General features: G+C 39.0%; 1 protein-coding gene across 1 annotated transcript in view; it reads right to left on the bottom strand.

Moving 5' to 3' along the window:
- Positions 1-5,100: 5,100 nt before the first annotated feature.
- Positions 5,101-22,085, bottom strand: part of LOC134649062 (mucin-2) — a 79,091-nt gene continuing 62,106 nt past the window's right edge. The window contains exon 12 of the transcript XR_010096937.1: positions 5,101-5,112. The gene's annotated coding sequence lies outside the window, so the exon portion shown is untranslated. The remainder of the gene's footprint in view (positions 5,113-22,085) is intronic.

Genomic DNA, 22,085 nt, shown 5'->3' with positions numbered 1-22,085 from the left:
TTTCCAGATAAAATCAAAACTATTTATTTCAAATGTTGTAGGTATTTGGATACCGAGCCTTTGTTGATTTTTAATCAGTCAGTGTTTAGACGAGGAAAATCGTGGGTTTGCGTAGGTACGTTCAATAAAATGTTCGGTTTCTTGTTGCGTTCGAGGCGGATCAATGTGTGGTTGTATTGTATCCACGTCACTGGTCGCAACCGCAACTATTAAAAGATTGTGGTTAAATATGTTTGTTTATCAGTTTTTATCGATAACTATAATATATGAACACAACATACTGTTCTAGCTTACGATAGCTGTCAAAGTCCAATAAATCTTACTAATGGTAAACTATAGGGTACTGTTGCCATAGGTACTATTTTTTGTCATCTCTTTTTAGCTGGATTCTAATAGTACCGTATTTTATGTAAGTACATAATAGTATTTTATGCAACCGAGAGGTCAAAAAAGGTGAGTGGCGTGAGTAACAATTTGAGGCGAAGCCGAAAATTGTTAATAAAGACGCCACGAGTATTTTTTGACTCAGTTAAACAACGTTGCATACAATACTTTTTCTATGACCAAGCACTTACTTTGAAATAAAATTGTAAATTTAACAAATATTTTTAATTCAAGAAGTAGCAAAAATGGAGGGTACGGGCGGGAAAAGAATGAATGAATGAAATTAAAAAAAAAACATGTCTATGGTTCACTTATTTGTCAGAGATGACATTTAAAATAAGGTTGGCAACACTGTATTTCATTCAATATTTTTAAGTGATCATTACACGAAGTATCGTAAAATCGCCAAAAAGATACTGCGTGTATGCACAAATTCTTTTTTGGGGAATAGACTAAAGACTTGTCTTGACAACTATAAGGTAGGGTTTTAAAGGTATGTGCACGACCCTTTAAACGACAAATAATAGTACGGGAGTAGAAAAAGTTAGTTACCTATATATACATACCATTGCACAGCAAAACACACTTGCTACAAGTTCAGTAGGTGTGATTATCGTCTTATTTATTAGTTTTGATCATTTTATTTAGCCTGATTCTGATATTATTAAAAGTAAAGTGTGTTTATACAGCGCAGCCAAATACAAAACAAAGATATTAATATCGCCAGCAATATTTATATCTTTTAATAAAGTCATATTCCCGTTGGCATCTGTAGGATCATAAAAGTTTGTATAAATTGCGCAGGATTGATTGCAAGAGGAAGTGGGAATCTTAACCCTTTAAATATCATGCCTTTGGCATGCACGGTGCGTCATCGTGAACCTTGTCAAGACGCACGAAGGTTGATATTGCCTGTAGCAGCGCGCGTCAGATATTACTTCTTGGCCGGTCAAAAGGTTAATGGTATAATTTCGGAGCCGACATTGCTGTCCTCGCTTGGCGAAGGTACGGGTAATGTTCCAAATATGAAGACATCTGTATTTATTGTTTCCTGTTTACCAAGTGTTCATAAAACGCTAGAATAAACTCTACTACTTTTACTAGTACCTACACTAGAGGAAAATTATACACCGCGGGATTTAATAATCCGAAAGATTTAAACCAACGATTTTAGAGCCTAATTAGACTATATAAAGTTATATAACATATAGTCCAAAAGCCCATAATTTAAGAGATATTAATTATTTAAAACAAATCACAAGTTAAAAAACCTCAATTCTAACACACCCTTATGCGTGACGTAGACACCAACTAATTTTATACGCAGACGCACTAACTGCATGGTTAAGGCTTGGCCAGACACAGAGCGCGACGCAGCGCCGCGTCTGTGCCACGCGACCGCGGCACATGCTAACAGGTTACCGACGTCAAACAGACTGCGTCCCGCCGGTATCACGCCCCGCTTCTGTCGCGCCCCGCGCCGCGCGGCCCCTTGCGTCCGCGCAGCGCTGCGCCGCGCGGACGCGGCGGGACGCGGCGGGCCGCCGCGTCGCGCTGGGTCACATTAGTCGGATCGGACGTTAGGCAGCGAGCGGTGGCGCGCGGCCGCGCCGCGTTCGCGCGCGCGATGAGGGCGTGTTGAGAGCGCGGTCCGCGCGCGTCCTGTTTGAACAGTCATCGCGTCGGCATCACGCGGCGCTGCGTCGCGCTCTGTGTCTGGCCAAGCCTTTATTAGCCAGGTTCACTTAATTAAGTTTGGTATCTATCCTACAAAAAGGTTTCACTACCGAAATTTTGTTCTGTTCTCAATCTCGCGATTTGCAAACTATTTACCTTCACGATAACTGGCTGATACTCGGCTGATAGTTTGAAATTGATGTCAATAAAATGACATATTTCATATTATTATTGTCACGCAAGATAAAATCTTAAAAATTTGATTGACTGTAATTAAATAAATTTCGCCATGCCGCATTGTCCTCCGGCTCATTTAGCGGATATTCACATTGTGTACGGATTTGGAAACCCGAAGAACTATGTGGTTCCGGCACGACGGACCCACTTCAGCCTAGAAGTTCGTAAATTGGCTAGACGAACAATACCCTGAGAGGTGGATTAGCCGTGGAAGCAACGTCCTATCCTCGCCCGCCCGGTCACCCGACTTAATGCCATTGGGTTTTTTTCTATGGGGAACTCTGAAAGATAAGGAATACTCAACACCAGTGAACTCTGGAGAAGAATTATTAATAAGAATTCGAACGGCTTCCGAAGAAATAAAGAACACTTTTGTAAACCTAAATAATGAAATCAGTTTAAAATTAGATCTTTGTGCTGAAAAGACACTTAGAAAACCTAATTCATTAAATTAATAAAAAAGCGTAATTGTTTAACATAGTTGTTTATTTTACTTTACTCAGTATAAATCAACTCATCGAGAATTTAAAATAGGTACTGATAAGCATGATCGATATTTTAACAAAAGTTCATTGATTTTAACAAAGTAATCATCCCTTTCCAGCTGTAGTATGAGTTAAAACAATAAGAGACATGATTTCTTTCGGATATAATCATGGTTAATAAATAAAGTTTTGATACAGTTTGTGGTACTTTGAGGTGCCAATAAATTGAAATAATTTCAACGTAAACATCATCCTAGACATAGGTAACTTAACTTGACACTTCTTGTCATGGAACACAAGTCACTGCATTCGCCGTGCATCGTATGATATCGGAGTGATTCGTGAAATGTCATGCTCGCTCTCTGTTTCTCTACTTGAGATTAATTAAGCTCGCTCACTCTCTGAAGTAAAGGTTTGTTCACAAAGAAGCGGTAAATTAATATGATTTAATTTGTACTGAAATAGTAGTTTAATTAAAACACATAATTGGACCCATGTTGATATAACATTATTTACTCGTACTGTCGTCAAAAATACGTGGTTTAAGTCTTTCGGGTTATTAAATCCCGCGGTGTATAACAGAAACTTTTCTTATCATAAGTACGCATGCTGAATAAATGCTTGGATTCCGTACTTAAGTACTTCAGATGATAATGAAGCAGAGAAATAAATAATGCACCTAAATTATTAAGTGTAGAACCGACGCAAAAAGACTTAGGACTTTAGTATTTCAGCATTACCAAAGATCATGTTCTCGGTTATAATATAAATCAGCAAGAAATCTGAAATTTCCTCCAAAGATATTTCATAAAACTGGTCTGAAGTCGTACCGTTTAAAAATATAGGTATTTAGGTTACTGGTCTGCTCCTACTATCAGCGCCCTTTTCACTGCGTACGCGCAGAAAAGCAAGTCTTGGCGCGCGTCCAGACGCACTTGTTCCGCATGCGTGTGAACTCCGGCTAAACTATTCAACAAGTCATTTTAAATCGACTTCAAAACTTTGACGGTTCTCGATTCGCCAACATTTTTTTTTTCTTAATTTCAACAATTACGTCTATTCTAGAGCCGAATCAATTGATACCTCACTCATTAAAATCTTTTGAGTAGGTAGATTAAAACTTTGGACTTCAATAATAAGTATACCAACATATACTTACATTGTTACCTATAAACTGCTGGAATCATCTTCTCTCTTCCTATAATCAGTACGGATATGATGGTCGTTCTTGTCTACGTGACAGCGTGATAAAACGGTGTCCGTCACTTTCTTTCCCACGGTGTTAAACAGTGACAGTTATTTTATCACGTGGATAAAGATGGATAAAGCTATCCATAATAGGCTGGCAGGTTTAAAGAGCCCTATAGTCATCAAGATGGCAATTGTTTGTCGATATTCGTTAATGTGAAAAGTACTGATTACAAATTCCAACGAATAGTCACGACAATATTTCCATGCACTATTTTAAATTCAATTGAAGTTTTCTAGGTAGGCTAGGCTAGGCCCCCTGGTCCGCCTATAGCTGAGTCGGTTGAGTTTTGTTGAATAACTGCGCACGCGGCGATAAAACTTTCACAACAGGATTACGAGTCAATCCGCGCTGACTTACGGGACGCAAATACCCGCATAAACTACGAGTGGTACATAAATGTAAGTCAGGTTACTTGTAGCTTCTTTACGACCGTTGCACATGAACACTTGAGCTGTGTTTATAGATTAGAAAATCGTCGTAGCTATGAACGCTGAGCTAGCGAAACCATCATTTAGTTTAAGCACTTTATACATCGGAAAACTTATTAAAACTAGTGAAAAAATAGGAAAAGCTCTAGGTAGGTAAATGAATGTAATCATGATAAAACTATAGTTGTTACCTAAGAGTACAATATCCTTTCACGGCTTCTTCTCGAAATAAGGCCAATAACAATAAATATTATCTACATGGAATACTTTAAAACAAAAAATTTCGCGCGTACGTCCGTCTAACCACAGTTAAGTACACAGATAACTTTCATTTGATAATTCAAGGGCGATTCTGATTCACAAATAATTGTATTTTCAACGAATTTATCACTTTCAATTAACTGAAGCATGTTTACATCAAAGTTTGCGTCCGTGAGTTCGAGGTTGTTTGTCCACTTCGTTACGAACCAACTTCCCTAATCTCTATCGAGCGATACGTCAATACTTATGAAACTACCACAATAGGATTGAAACATCCTTTGAGTACCTATAGTCAACGTCAATAGTCGATTGTTAGCCAAAGAATGAAAGGCACTCAAATATTTCAGTCGAGGTAGTTTAGCCCGAGACTGAAATGGTGCCTTTCAACCTTGTTAAACACATGATGATTTTAGTAAGGACACCTAGTAGTATATTTTACCAGTGTACTCGTATGTAGGTACATTAAACAAATAAATAAAAACCTAGCTACTACTTAGCCAATAGTTACGCGGAGAATACCACTAATCTTCAATTAATATGCTTTATCATTACCACTACCACATTCAACAGCTCGTTATCATCATTTACTGTCATTTCCACATCCACAATACCACTAACTCAATAGGCACTCAAATTGCCACAGAAACTATCCAATTAGCGAACTATTCTGCCTTTAATTGGTCGCTGCTATTTGTTGCAAGATAAAGACGTCTCGAGCATCCGCGACACACTTCCACCACAACGGAACTATTTATACGCGGAGTCCGCGGAGGGCCTAGAACAGGATTGGCGCGACAGTATCTCGCCCGCGAGATAGTCTATCTGTACTCTGTCGCGTCACTCCTGTGCTAGGCCTACAGAACTAGCTAGTTCGCGAAAACGAAAACATTCACTGCTGCGGTGCAGTCGACCAGTAATAAAATAGTCCTTGTCCAATTGTCCAGGTCTGGTACTAGCTTTCCTTGCTAGGTAATTCAAAGAAATTACAGCGAGTAAATGAAGTTTTTTTTTGTGCTAATAAATATTACTTAGTAAAAGTTTTACATTGAAAACTTTTACTCGCTCTGCTGTTCTTATTCTACGTAACAACTGAGGAGTGTATTTTCGAAAGGGCTTTTGTATGGGAGCATTTATGATTATGGCAGCGGCTTCATGATAAACTTAATATATTTGTAAATAATTATATAAATACTTAAAATACTTATGCCTCTCCAATCTCTCCATAACCAAAGTTAAGTATAACAAGAATTCCTATAAGCGTTATATAAGGCAATGCATCCTTTACGAGCGCCAACGGTTTCAGCAATAAATTACACTATAATTGCCTCTTGCCTTAAACGACTGGACCTGTTTCAGCTTCGCCTATTTAGTGTCGATCGTGTTGCCGCCTACTCCCACATTAAGATAGTCCATAAGCGTGAGGGGGATAGGCACATGGCCCTAGATGTCCAGGATTGATTTAATGCATGCTACTGGTTATTTTATGAGATATCCGTCTAGCGGTGCAACAGGTCTGGAGTAACTGTATATAAATGTAGCCGCTTCTACGCATAATTACTTATTATCTTCTACTAATCTTCCTCGCGTTGTCCCGGCATTTTGCCACGGCTCATGGGAGCCTGGGGTCCGCTTGGCAACTAATCCCAGTAATTGGCGTGGGCACTAGTTTTTACGAAAGCGACTGCCATCTGACCTTCCAACCCAGAGGGTAAACTAGGCCCGTTTGGGATTAGTCCGGTTTCCTCACGATGTTTTCCTTCACCGAAAAGCGACTGGTAAATATCAAATGATATTTCGTACATAAGTTCCGAAAAACTCATTGGTACGAGCCGGGGTTCGAACCCGCGACCTCCGGATTGCAAGTCGCACGCTCTTACCGCTAGGCCACCAGCTGTTTCAGCTTCGCCTATTTAGTGTCGATCGTGTTGCCGCCTACTCCCACATTAAGATAGTCCATAAGCGTGAGGGGGATAGGCACATGGCCCTAGATGTCCAGGATTGATTTAATGCATGCTACTGGTTATTTTATGAGATATCCGTCTAGCGGTGCAACAGGTCTGGAGTAACTGTATATAAATGTAGCCGCTTCTACGCATAATTACTTATTATCTTCTACTATAAATCATAAATCGAGATATACCTAGGTAGGTAGGTGAGTTATTTATTTGATATTATCAACATAACGGTGCGTTTCTTCAGACTCTTCCTGCTTCTAAACTCCAAGAATTTCTATTTCTAATATAATATTTTACAAAAAAGTTTGTGACAATGTAATTGTTCGCCGTTGGCAGTCGGCAAGGTTTATTGTGCTTTTGAATGCGGATTCCTGACCCATCAAACATTTAGGGCGACTTTAAGGCCTGTAGCAATTTTTACTTCTGAATTACAATTACGTAGGTTGGCAATTATTATTTTCTAAAATATTTCTAAATAAATAAACCTCTGTACACACGGCGTCAAAGAAATGTGTAATTTTTTTGCTTTATTATATTTATAGGAGTAAGGTGTATACATATCTTTGACGTCCACTACATACAAAAAAATAACCTACTTCAAAAAGCGTATATGTTCGAAGTCGGTGTCAAGTCAGATCTTAAAAGCGTCATCACACTGTCGAACCGAATGCCGACACTGCAGCACTGGTGCGGTTCGATAAGAAGGAAAGAAAGCTGTCCATTACTTGTTTGAGGGTATTATTGACCAGTATTGTACCTTACTATTTGGCTTATTGGCACTTGACATGACTTACAAAAAGCGGCCGTTTTGAATTCGTTTAAAACTGGCTTTGGCTTTCACCAATCACATGTTCGAGAATATGCACCGGGCAGAGATTACAGCATCCGCCAATATCCGAGAGCTGCTGGTTCGATTAAATTTCCAATCGACCTATTTATTTCCGATCCTCAAAATTGAACCAGCTTTCAAAATAGGCGACTCTTTAGTTCGTGAACTGTTTATAAAATGGATTGTCGAAATGTTTTTACATCACTACAGGGAAGTCATCACTAACTTAATTGGTAAGCATCGACAGGAAGGGTTTTGGCTTTTTAGGGTTCCGTAGCCACATCGGCAAAAACAGAACACTTGTAGTTTTGCCACGTCTGTCGATCCGTCCGTCCGTCCATCCGTACGTCACAGCAATTTTACTTGAAAATTCTAAGACATATTTTAACGAAATTCTGCTAATATAAAACATAGCTTCAAGCCCAATTCAGATTTACCAACTGGTTACGGGTTAATCTTATTTTGATACGACATTGACGATCGCCACGCTGATTGGTGCATCCGAAATGAAGTGAAAGTCCTGCGTGCCAATCACCAAGACGATCGTCAAGGTCGTATCAAAACCATAACAGGTTGTTAAATTTGAATCGAGCTCTGTGTCTAGAGACTCAGTCCCAACTCTTTACTTGCCAGCCACATACTCGTAGGTACACATTTGCAGTAGACCGAGTGGTCCTATTTACATTTAAGCCTGTCTTGCGGCGGTCCGCCCGCGGCGCGACGACCTGCCTTCACCTTTGCGTGTGCTAAATAGCCTGCCCCACCAGTCGCCGGAACGATGTACATGCTTTTAATTGGTATGTTACTTACGACTTTTGTTCATTAAGTTTGAGAGTGGCGGTTAAAATTAAACATCTTACGGGTAAACATTACAGCGCACCTTAAGGGTAAACGTTTCGGGTCACTTGCCGTACAAATAATGTACGTTATTACAGTTACATCGACAGGGATCGTAAAATTACGTTGAATGCAGGAATAAAACATGTTACACTGTTATTATTACCTAGTAGGTAAAAACATAGTAAAGACAGAGCTCCAACCGCATTCTAACAGTTGCGGAAAAATCCGACAGCCTTATATTCCGTTACTAAATTCAATAGCTCAAAGGGGTAGCGTATTTCTTTGATTACGGTTTTTATTGTATTTAGGATAAATATTACATTGTTTATAAACCAGATTTAAGTATGTAAGTAACACCTTGTTGGGGTCCTAGTACTCTGAAATAAAGAAATTTAACTGAATCGAAAAATTGAAAAAATACATTACCTAAAAAAAAATTTCACAGCAGTTTTTTTGCCATGTCCATTTTACTGAATCAAACATAATAAAATAAAAACGCAAAGGTAGGTACGCAAACTGTTTCCCCTTAAGTTTATTATTAACTTGCGTCATAAGCTCACAATTTACGACTTTTCACTAAGAAGGTTGTTTTATAACTATTAAAAGTATTCAAACCACGGTTGGAATTTCTTTATGTAGGTAGTACATTTAGAAATATAGACTCAAATTAAGATTGTTAGAAAATGACGAGTGCTCATTTAATCTTACCCTTACCCTTATCTTATCACGCATGACTACGAGAGTTGTCGAACTTTATAAGTAGGTAAGGTAGGTAAAGGCACAAATAGATGGCCCTAGTTTTTTTCTCTTTTAACTACAAAAACACAGTGAGTGACATGAGTGTGGGTGGCTCTGAAAAACAAACCACTTTAAATATACATTTTATTAAATCTTCAGTAATAACACTATCAATCCTCTTGGCCATACAAATTTGCTTCTTAAATTAAGCAGATTCGTCTTAAGTTCTAAAACGATATTACCTATGCAGACCACGTACCTGGAACCCTGACTGCAACGAACTAGTCTCTTTAATTGATACAGTTACACCACTTACAGTCTTACAACAAGACGAGTGATCCATCTCGCGCGCGAGATAATGTCGCGATGCATTCTTGCTAAGATTGTTGGGTTATCTACTAGTACACTTACCCTATCTTAGTAGGCGTAGTAAAAAGCCCGCCTTGGGCGTAAGCAAAGGTTAGCGTGGCGTGGGGTGCTGACAGGCGGCCGTTCATAATAGTTACTACCACAATAACTTGCACACTACATGTCCAGTTCAAGTTGGATCTCCGTCAATTAAGAATTCGTTTTTGCTGTTTTGTATACGGAACCCTAAAAACGTCCTAAACTCATGAATTACAAAATATTAAATATTTTATGCGCTTATAACTGTGTCAGGTTCTTCTAATTTAAACTCACATCACTTAGGTATTCTTATCTCGCATAGGAATGCTACAAATATGTGTTAAGTTTATACCTACACCAAACACGAGCTAAGATAATAAGATAGCTTAGTGTTTTGTGAATGTATTTACACCACCGATGATAAGTTCGAGTGGGCTAATTGGCCTATTGTAATCGCCTTTAGGCGGACAAGGCACTAGTCATAGGTACACTCAGGCATAGAGATATTAGAGATATATAGTAAGAAAAGAGTGCTCACTCCATACATCAGTTCAGACTATTAATTTCAGTGTCTACATCTAGCATCGAATAGCGGAACTATCAGTACTGCTACTTGACAATAGATGTAGCACCGACCGGAAAGATAAGCAACAGCATAAGACTTTCCGGTCGGTGCTACATCTATTGTCAAGTAGCAGTAATGATAGTTCCGCTACTCGATGCTAGATGCTAATAGTATTTTTGGTACTAAAACTGATGTATGGAGTGAGCACTCTATGTATTTTTTTCTCTATGACTTAGGCCTTGGGCCGCCACAGACATCACAGAACTTTCGAGAAGATACCGTAATATTCTTATTTAACTTTAGATTTCCCACTTTGAGATAGTTCTAGAAGGCTAAGAGATCCATGTAGTTGTCTGGATAATAGTATCTATCGCCAATTTTTTATAGCTATTGCATCGTAACATTTAATAATCATAAAGGGTTAAGTCTGCAGCATGTCTATCCCATCTCTGCCTCGGCTCGGTCGTCGCCCTTCCTGCGGTATCCCTTGGGCAAGCCTTCCTGACTCCGCCTAACGTTTTTAAGTACCTACATACATATATCAGGTAACAATTTAAGTTTAAACACGCTTTTAATTAATTGACAGGCACAATATGCGTAATAAAGTAAATTTAATTATATACCTACCGGAACGAATTATGTTTTGCGACAGAAAATGAGCAGAATTAAACTTAATACTCTTCAATTAAGCATAATTCTGCGACAAGGAACACGCTTTATCTAATTATACGCAGAATTGCGCAGAGAGTATCTACTTACAAAGAGTACTGTGAGGGATAAGTATCACATGGTAATTGTTAATTGTCGCGCTCGCGACGCATGATGCCACTTGGCAACCGTCGCGTCGCGAACCTGTATAAATTTTGTGTTGTAAGTAGTTAGGTGGAAGCGTTTTAAAGTTATCAAAACTTTAGACATATAGTCTAGTTTCATTAATAAATATGATTAATCTACTTAATTTAATAGTTCTAAATCGCACGTGTATCACGTATTTGAACCGAAATATACCGCTCAATATCGTGATTCGTGAGCTAGGGTTGACAGCGGCTATTTCCGAAACCATTAGCCCTGACAAGTGCTTTAGGCGCCAGGAAGGTCTGCCAATCCTGGGATTGGATCCGGACTATAAATGGACTGGAAATTAACCTATCTATATATGCCCATTTGGTCGTTTTCGACGCACATGATAAAATTCGCTTCTACTCATTAAAATTAGTAAGTGAGTAAGCCTGAGTTCTTAAACCCAATAACAAAAATATCTGTAAGGAAAGTTATAAGATGGTGTTCATGGTGTTTTAAAAAACGTGGAGAAAGGTCCACTGTTACCATACAGAGGACAAGCTAGATTGTCCTTTGTGGACAATGTGTCAGAGAACTAAATAAATCACTTTTTGTGTACATTATTTAGAAACCAACAAACAATATTTTTATTTAATTTGCTAACCCTGTATCCATTGCTACAACTTGGAACGAACGCCGAAATATATGATGAGTCTAAAATCGGAGCGTGCAGTAAAAGCTCTTAGCTAAGTGGGTTTTAATTTAAGTATCCAAATAGCACAGGCTAAAACTAGCTTAAATGGTTATCTAATGCCACAGCTGGAACGAACTCCCTAACACTGTGTTTGTGTCTATGTCTATATCTAACCTAACATAAAAGGCAAAGGCAAAATATAGTAAGAGTGTTTATGTTAAATACCGTTGTGAACTTTTGTACCGTAAACAAAAAAAAAAACTTTGATAGGTGTGGAAAAGTGTGCAATAAGTATTTGGCTGGAGTACGGCACAATGGCGCCCGCATCAACATACATCATACGATCCTGGCCTGTCATTGCTTGCATCGGCGCAGCGAGACCTAATACGCTTATTTGTTCCAGTATAACGTGGTCTTGAGAATAATAACAAAAAAAAACCGAGCGTCGATTCTAAGAAGAAGAACAACAATTTAGTCAGATAAAGCACGCGTTACAGAGCATAGGAAATTCGTTTGTATTTATTATGTTTGTATATAAAAATATATATTTTTAACCGCCGGCGAAAAAAGAGGCGTTTAAAATAAGTAGGTATCTTCTGTGTCCTATGTGTAGGCAAATAAGGCATATGTATTTCTATATATTAACATGATCGGTTGACCCATTGATGACTTTTTTCAAAGTGCCGGATTGTCGACGGTCTTTAATGGCCATTGCCATTATAAGTGGTCGAAGCAGCTGCTTTTGCACGCAAATGCATTAAACACAGGATGCATTATTTCGAGTCTTACGACCATTAGTCTGTTGTTTTTATCTATGAAGACTCATAATAGTCATAATATATGTGTAGTATGTCAGGGCGCTCACTTGTTTCTTGCATAGAAAATGTTTGGCGTTGTACTTTATTTAGAGTTAAGAAAATACTACAGTCCGGCTACCATAGTTCGCTACGCGACTATAACGACTCCGCTGCGTATGCGCGGAATAAATTGATCGACTCACTTATGCGGAGCTTGTTACCAATCTTCCACACGCAATTTTCAACCTTACACCTATGTCCATAAGCTCTAAAGCTAGCTTTAATTAAACATGACTGTATAACGAACATTTATAGCATTTCGTTTAGATAACGCGAACAAAGAAACCACAGTAGCCACTTAGTCACTGCGCATGTGGTTGGTTTAGCACTAAGTTTATACACTTTATACGCGCCTAATGTAAAATTTATACGTATCTTAATTAATATAATACATTCATAGTTCAAGCTTACACCTAATTAGTAGTGATAGGAACAGAATTGCTTCTAGAGTTAAATTGCTTCCAAGACTAAAAACTTTGAGCCGACTTGAATAGAAATAAAGTGAAGAACGTCATATTTTTATAGAAATTTGACATTAATGTCGACATTGCCAAACTTTGCAATTGCAAATGCTGTGAAGTATTAGCTTGGTCCGACGGTTAATGCAACCGGCACTTAATCCCACATTAGTGATAATGCCGTCACCTGTAATCGATTACCAGATCCCTCTTGATGGATGTGTTCATGTCGTGGGAGGGTTCTACCCGTTTCTAATAACACCATCATCGATCAATAACGCGTTCTTAAAAACTCTGACGTGAGGAAGATGTAATGCATCTCACTATAGCGAAGGCGGGGCATGAGTGGCATGACAAAGCTGTTTGGTTTCACTATTTTTAAACTAAGTAAGGCTAAGTATTATTCAACAAATAACTATTTCAACGCTATGACAGTCTAAACGACGACGAGAGACGAAGTTCACCAAGATCTTAGCGAACTCATCGTCGTCGACTGGACAGAAACAGTTTTGGATTGGATAAAGAAGCATGGCGGTATTTGGTGTCCGAGGCCAAGATCCACTTCGGGTCGCTGCGCCATAGAAGTAAGTAGGTACCTAAGTATGACAGCCTAGAACGTTTTTTATTTTGTCTTACTTTCTCTTATAGATTTGCAATTTTAACTTAACTATAAAACTCATACTGTGAGGCACGAATCAATTAAAATTATTTTAAAAGATAGATATTTGTTCATGCCAAGGTTTACGTATCTAATATAAGCATGCTGTTTTAAAATGAGAGATTAAAAAAAAAGTTCAGCAAAACTTGTAGTTTGTCTGACCGAGAAGGACAACTGGGACAAAATCAGCAGAGATTGTTCACTTTATTAACGATCCCTTTTGCGGACCAGGTCACAATATTTAACCCCAATCACATCCCTAGTGACCAAACATTTAGGTAACTCAAATCGCTGCGGCGAAGCAAAGTTTGACTTTAGGCTGTTTGGAATAACAACAGTCATATAATTATTATACTCAAACTAAGAGCTCAAGCCGCAAAACTTCTAAATTACGATAAAATTGCTTTGGAAACTCTAAATTACCTACTCTATTTTTGAATTCGTAAATGCTAAGGTTATATACACTAGCTATTATAAATGATTATTAGCTTTCGTCTGCGGATTTATCCATGTCGAAGAATGAATTTTGGAATTTTAAATAGGTACCTATTTTATTGGTTTGAGGTTAAATTAAAATTAACTGCGTACGATATTTCTTACACATACAAGACATATTATTATAAAGATGTTATTGGGTATCATACATACGTGCTTATACATAACATGACATAATTACAGAATGGTTAGATTAGATATCCATGTCCATACATAATCACAAACATTGATGTTTAGGACATATTAGAATAACCCAGGAACAAGAAACATTATTGTACCCCTATTTACTTACGTTGTGTTTACCAAGTTCGGCGTAAATGTGACTATTCTTTATCAATCTCTAATGATCTTTGGATGCCAGTGTAGCTCCCTGGGGCAACCAAGGCTTCATTGTCTCATCTCCTTGAGCCTCCCTACCCAGATCCCTCCATCCACTTTACATTCCGTTCAAAACTGTGTCTATCGCTGGCTGGACAGGCAAGCTACAGATTGTAGATGGTATACAGCAGGCATTGCATGTTGAATTGCCTGAATACTCAGAAGTGGGTAGGGGTGTGATAGTGGTGTGGACGATAGTACTGATATTAAAGGCGCCTGCGACATAATGCGGCCCATTTGGTTGCTTTCGCAAATTGGGTTTCTATTAGGCTGCTTTGTCAACAGGGCGGAATACTTGAATTGCTTTCGTTGTGATAATACGCTCACGTATGCTTATACTACGTATATGTAGATAACTAAAGTGTCATTCCATGGAACTTGCTAAATATGTAAACAAACCGCCATATTGAAATTGTATCTGAATGATGAATTTACTGTGACTTTTGTTTATAGTTATGAAGTTCCATAGAATAACACTTTACCTACTTGTATCGTTACATAACGGTAGTTGTGTATCTATTTAATGTAATTTGTGCGATTTCATTAGCCCTTTTAACGTTGGCATTTAAAAATATGAATATTATCTATACATTCAGTTGGATATGTTCATAATTTAAGACGTGGATGCAACGTTGTTGATCTTGTAACTCAACCTTGGAAATGTGAACTCGTGAGATCAAACAAACTGTTCCTCGTTACTAATCGCTGGGGTGTATAAGGTGTAGTCCAATTGTAAGCCTAGCATTATCGCCAGCTAAAGCAAGATTCTATGCTTAGCGAAGCTCACACATTATAAGAACCGGTGTAGGTATTATTGTTAATTTTTTTTAGACCTATCCTTATCCTGTGTGTGTGTGTGTGTGTGTGTGTGTGTGTGTGTGTGTGTGTGTGTGTGTGTGTGTGTGTGTGTGTGTGTGTGTGCGTGTGTGTATGTATAAGATACCGCAGACTATGGATTTTTCAACTATAAATGCGATGTCACAAGCGCGTTGCCGTTAAGTGTCAAAAGGAGGCACCCAGCCTCAGCCAGGCATACTCAAAATCAGGAACATTTACGAGTAACAGGATACGGAGCATCCTAAGAATATTCAACATGAACATTATGAAAGTTCGCAAGTTAGGGCTTCATGAATACTAAACGTACCGTATTGGAAACTATTAGGGTGGAATCACATCTGTCAGCATCGAGCCGCATTTGAAGATGCGTACGCATGCTTTCAGCTTTCCGATGCGTACGCATCTTCATACTAACGAGCGATTTCTCATATATAAAATGCGGCTCGATGCTGACAGATGTGATTTCACCCTTAAACTTACTCCGAACTGCACAGTTGAGTGACTAGGAGGTCGATTCTAATTTAACAATATATTATGTTATGGTTTTGATACGACCATGGCGATTGTCTTAAGTGGAGTCCAGACGAGACAATATTTCGCCAATCTGATGAAATTATCCGATTGAATCAGGCCGTGCGGACGCAAACGCCAATTTGATTTCCCGATCAAATCAGCAGGTGCGGACAGAAAAATGCCAATTTTCGAAGTTAGTATCTATACACCAATCAACGTGAGCAATCTTCAAAATCGTATAAAATTAGGAACGCAGCTGTAGCAAGCTCAATCTGAATCGGGCTTAATATGTGTAGGTCATACAATTTAAAACATATTTTTCTAATGTAACAGAGCTCTACATGAACTGAATAGGTATAGTACCCGGCCTTGGAGGCCTTGGTCACTTTTCTTACGTAGAAAAATTATCACGTTTATTTCAGATGTAATAATTTGTATGTATACTTACTAAAGTTTTTACTTGAAATGACATAAATCTAATATTTTCATAAAATGTGATGTGTCCTAAATAATATGATCACATTCACATCACATTTTATGAAACAATTTTTTTCTGGCCCTGGTATCTAAATACGCCCTTCCTTACATTTGATTTATGTCTAGACGCTTTTACGTACTCCAACAATACCCCCATTGATCACCGGATATTGGAGCTACTTTACCTGTCGCTCGTGAAATATTGTAACAACATACGAAAATTGCTGGACGGCGGAAAATTATCGGACTGGGAAATGACTGCATACTTTTAATGTTCAAAAATTAAATTTGGTTGAAATACACCAGATTCAAAACGACGTAAGTGCCGCGAAGATCTCTTCTACTTGTATGGCTTGTTGTATAAGTTGTATTGTACGGCACCCTCTATTATGCGTGGTCCGACAGTCGACACCGATTGGCCGACTTTTTAGGGTTCCGTACCCAAAGGGTAAAAACGGGACCCTATTACTAAGACTCCGCTGTCCGTCCGTCTGTCACCAGGCTGTATCTCACGAACCGTGATAGCTAGACAGTTGAAATTTTCACAGATGATGTATTTCTGTTGCCGCTATAACAACAAATACTGAAAAAAGAATAAAATAAAGATTTAAGTGGGGCTCCCATAAAACAAACGTGATTTTTGACCGAAGTTAAGCAACGTCGGGCGGGGTCAGTACTTGGATGGGTGACCGTTTTTTTGCTTGTTTTGCTCTATTTTTTGTTGATGGTGCGGAACCCTCCGTGCGCGAGTCCGACTCGCACTTGGCCGGTTTTTTTTTATATTTACGGGTACTTGCCTCTGGTGTTAATGAATTATTTCACCTCCAACGAATATATTAATAAGTCTATACAAACATCTCGATAATGCATTCAAGGACATGTTCGTAGGTCGACATAAAGATAAGAACAAAGGCTGATGGGACCGGTTCCCACTCCCACGCCCAACGCTGGGCATCCCACAGACGCCTGCGCATGTCTATGCCTGCATTGCATTGCCTACTATACCTACTATACAGTCAGCTTCAATAGCAGCGAATGAAATGACGCACCAAAAGTATCTCCCCTGCATAGGGTTTGCACGACGGATCCGAAATGTATGGGAAGATCCGCGGATCCGGATCCAGATTCGGATAATTTCATACATTTCGGATCCGGATTGCAAACCCTACCCCTGCATGTAACACCCCTGGCGGTCTCGGTCAGCATGAGTTGCGTTCTCGCGCAAGACTCCATACTTGAAGTTGCGTAACGCTACGGCTTACGTAGGCGGACAACGCGCGAACGCGGCGCGGCGAGGATGAAAAAAACCGTTGATACGTATAGGTATGTCCTACTCGTACATGAGCGATTTAGACGCGAAGCGGCGCGGCGGCCGCGCGGCGTTCGCGCGTTGTTCGCCTACGTAAGACGTAGCGTAAGATGTATGGAGTTGCGAGAACGCAACTCATGCTAGACCGCCGCCTGCAGTTGTAGGTGTCCATACGCTACGCTCTGACCGCTTACCATCAAGCGGGCTGTGTGCTTGTTTGCCACCAACGTGGTATAAAAAGTAAGGTAAAAAAGTATATAAGTACTTATTTATGACCTGGACCATACGTGAATGGGAAACTGATGCAGTAAAAAATGTAGTGTTGAAATACACGAATGGAGCTTCAACCTCCATTCGTGTATTTCAACACTTACATAGTGTGTATTCGTGTATATAACACATGTGAAATGGCTATAGATTTATTTGCTAAAATCCAAGCGAAACCCACAGAATGTACCTATTTCTCCTACACCTCTTTTTACTTTTGTTTCACAGATACCTGCAGAATGCAGCATTTTCCCGTCTTCATTTTATTTTGCAAAGACGCTTGCGTGTACGGCTGGCGGCGTTCCACGTACAGGAATACATTTATTTTGTACTTTTTTGTCTCATTACAGAAGGCAACGACTTTGTCGACGGCCTTGCTGTGCCACAGACCTACTCTATAGAGGGAGATATGTTAGGGAACATATGTTAACTATCTGTAATTGTATAATGACGTATAAAATGTAAATTTTATAAATAAATATGTAATTGAAATTGAAATTGAAAATTTGAGCATATAAGACGACTGGCTTTACTCTGTTGTCATCGTGGTAGGTAATGCCGGCATTACGTGGCCTTAGGCTGAGTGATACTGATATCATTTGTTTTTAGAGCAGTAATTTAATTGTGTTTAATTATTTTTCCTATTTATTTTCTTATCTTAAATTTATTTAAGTATGAGAGAACAACCGCTTGATTTTGCCTCCTCCTAAATGCATGTGCGTATACATCAAGCCAAGTATTTTTGTAATGCATTGAGGGCCTGTAGTATACCAATATTTAATTTAAAAAATTCTAGGCTGAATAAAACAAAGCATGGGTACCTATGCTTATTTAAAAATAACTATAACAATATTTTTATTGACGATAAAAGTTTAACAGGCACGTCACAGTGAACCCCGCAATAGGCATGGCCTGTATCGCGGGGGTCATGGTCATCACGAGTTACCAATAATAAAATTTATAATTATATTAAACTTAAGAATAGGAATTAGGAAAGAAAGAGGAATAGAAGCGCTGGTGGCCTAGCGGTAAGAGCGTGCGACTTGCAATCCGGAGGTCGCGGGTTCGAACCCCGGCTCGTACCCATGAGTTTTTCGGAACTTATGTACGAAATATCATTTGATATTTACGTCGCTTTTCGGTGAAGGAAAACATCGTGAGGAATCCGGACTAATCCCAATACGGGCCTATAGTTTACCCTCTGGGTTGGAAGGTCAGATGGCAGTCGCTTTCGTAAAACTAGTGCCCACGCCAATTACTGGAATTAGTTGCCAAGCGGACCCCAGGCTTCCATGAGCCGTGGCAAAATGCCGGGACAACGCGAGGAAGATGATGATGAGGAAAGAAATAGGAGTGTGAACTTGTATGAAAATAATGCACGGCAAATTGATTCAAGCCTAATAATAATAAAATGGCGCTCTTTAATTACAACTGTACAGTGCGGGTCGCAGCATAGTAGGTACCCATAGTACCTGAGTATCTACTCTGCACGAGTGCTATTTATGTATCGTTGAGCGCTTCTTGAATCTCATCACCAGCTGTATTCGTTCTGCTTACTTTGTGGACTTTGTAATATGCTGAATCTACACGAGGTAGTCCGTGTGTCCTGCACTCAATGCAGAAATCGATCCTTATACGGCGGCCTGGCTTCGCCATATGGGTGTTCGGTTTTACTTTGTATACGCAGATTCCTTTTTTTATTCCCATAGTAAAAACAAGGGTATTAATTTAAATAATGTGTACTTCTGAAGAGCCTGCATTATCTTTAGGTAGGTAATAGTTTCCAGGAGGTGGCTTAATGTTCACAAAACATGCAAAATGTCATTACTATTTTTTGAATATTATCTCAATGGCAAGTACTTACATACTATATTGTGGTCTGTAGGTTAACTATTGTGATAGATGTACTTAAAATAACCTTAGGGTCACAAGCACTTTCCGTCGGTTCGAGATTCGGTCGGTTCATATAGTATAATCTTATAAATACATACACAAACATAAACATATATATATATATACATACCTATATTATTTTCTACACAAACTAAAATAGTCTTAGCCGTAGAGTTTCCGACAAACAGCAAGCAAATTCGTATTGTACGAAGGGTCGGCCTGAAAACCAGCGTTGTAGTAGGTAAGCCTGCTGCAACACATGCTGAGGTTCGCTCCTTTTTAGCATCATAATTTAAAAAAAACTTATATCTACATGTAAACAAATTAATTTGTGCCTATTTAAGTTTAATTCTAAGGCTTGTAATATTTTGTAGCATTGCCTGTAAACATTTTTCAATGTGGTGTTAAATAAAAATTTTCTATGTCTATGTCTATGTCTATTCATCATCATCATCATCAATAATATTAAAAGTAAATACCGACCCCTAAAGCAATTATGCGAGGTTAATTGATATTTGAATTATTTAGGCTTCATTTGGTTAAGCTTCTTTGTTTTATTTAATTATATTTTTGATTCGCTTTGTGTTAAATATTATTGCAAATTGAAATACCTATGCGTGGAATGAACTTTATACTTTCTATTTTAATTTATTGTGCCCTTGACGGTGTTGCTCAAACTACCTATTATTAAGCCATATCTTCGCAGTCCTCTTGCAACTTGGTACTTGTACCTATTTATGTACCTAATTGATAAAGAAAAACCTAGTCTTCTTATCTAAGCTTTCAAGGGATAATCCTATCCTTCCTACCAGGGATGTTACGGAGCTCCGTTTCCGCTTCCGTTAAGGCGGAACTTCCGTTTGGTATTCTGGTTCCGTTTCTGTTCCGGTTCCGTTACTTTTGAAACGGAAGTATATCGGATGTCAATGCTTAGCGCGGCGGCGGGACATAGGGTTGCCAGATGGTCGGGATTTGGCGGGATTCTCCCGATTTTTAGCATGTGTTCCCGATTCCCGACAAAGTGAAAATTGTCCCGAAAAACAGCTTCACGTTATAAAACAATAATTTCAAGTTCCTAACTGTCGTCGAGCGAGCGAGCTACCCGCGTCGAGCCCGTCAGCGCGACATGGCGAGATTGCGCAGAGCAGCTGACGTCGTACCCATAATGTAAAATATCGTTGTTTTTAATACAATTACTTTAATTTGAATGTTTCTTTTTTCCCGACTTAAGTCCCAAAATCCGCAAAAAATTTATATTTTTTCCCGATAATAGCGCCTTTCGATCTGGCAACCCTAGCGGGACATGAGCGGCGTACATCAAAAACAAACAACCAGTCATTCGCTCATCGCCCCGCTTGCCACGACAGTGCTACACTAATTTGTTTGTATTATTCGTGTTATTGAAATTAAAACTACCTATTCGTATGTGTTGTGTAATGTGTACCTACGGACAGTACACTACAGACTACTAGACTGTGTGTGGTGAATGTAATGAATGTTAGTGAGTAAAAAACGAACAATGAAATCAAAATCAAGTTCGATTTTGAATTTTGTTTTTAATAGACCTACCCTTAACATCTCGTCCACCTATCTATCACTCAGGCACTGGTCCCATCAAGAACGATGAGCGAGAAGCGATTAGAGCTAGAAACTAGAAACGAGTTGGCGAGCAGCGAGAAGCGAGTGTAGTTCTGATAGATATGTCGCTCGGCTATAAAGCGAGTGTTCGAATGAAACGGGCGATTACTCGCCCTATGAGAGTTTGACGTTTTAAATCACCGTATTTAAGGTTAATAAGGTCTACTCTCCTTAAAATTTTGTATGAAATTACAAATCAGCCTTCGAGAATTAAGTATTGTAACCTTAATCACAGAATAAAAGTACAGTGGAACCTCGATAGCACGAATCTCAAGGGAAACGCCAAAAACTTCGTGGTTTAACGAGGTTTCGTCGTATAGAGGGCATCGACTTAGAGAGGTTCTTGTTGTAGAGCTCAAATTTTATTTTCCGAGTTATAGAGGTAAAAAATGTAGTGAATAGTTGTAAAGGGAATCGCTGGTTACTTCATCTTAGCAGGCGTGTCTCACTCCGCGATTTCGTCGCTTTGCTACAGGTAGCTAAAAGTACATCCGTTCCGGCCCCAATTTTGGGGAAAGCCATAAGCCGCGCGTGGCGCTGTCGCCACCTAGCGGCTATATCTGTGCTGATCGTAACAGACGCGTTTTGTTAGAGAGTGAGTCTTCTGTACTTAGTACTATTATTTATTCTGTGAGGTTAAATATTTCGAGTTATGGAGGATTTTGGCTTTGAAGGTAAGGGAATGGCATTTTATTTCATTTCGTGTTAACTAGGATTTCGCCTTATTTAGATCGACGCAACTAGGAACCAAAAAAACTTTTGTTGCTTTGAAATCCACGCTGCATGTACTGTA

Source organism: Cydia amplana, chromosome 6 (assembly GCF_948474715.1).
Source record: "Cydia amplana chromosome 6, ilCydAmpl1.1, whole genome shotgun sequence".
Lineage (NCBI taxonomy): Eukaryota > Metazoa > Arthropoda > Insecta > Lepidoptera > Tortricidae > Cydia > Cydia amplana.
The sequence above is the reverse complement of the archived record's forward strand: the minus strand, read 5'-3'. Positions and strand labels throughout refer to the sequence as shown.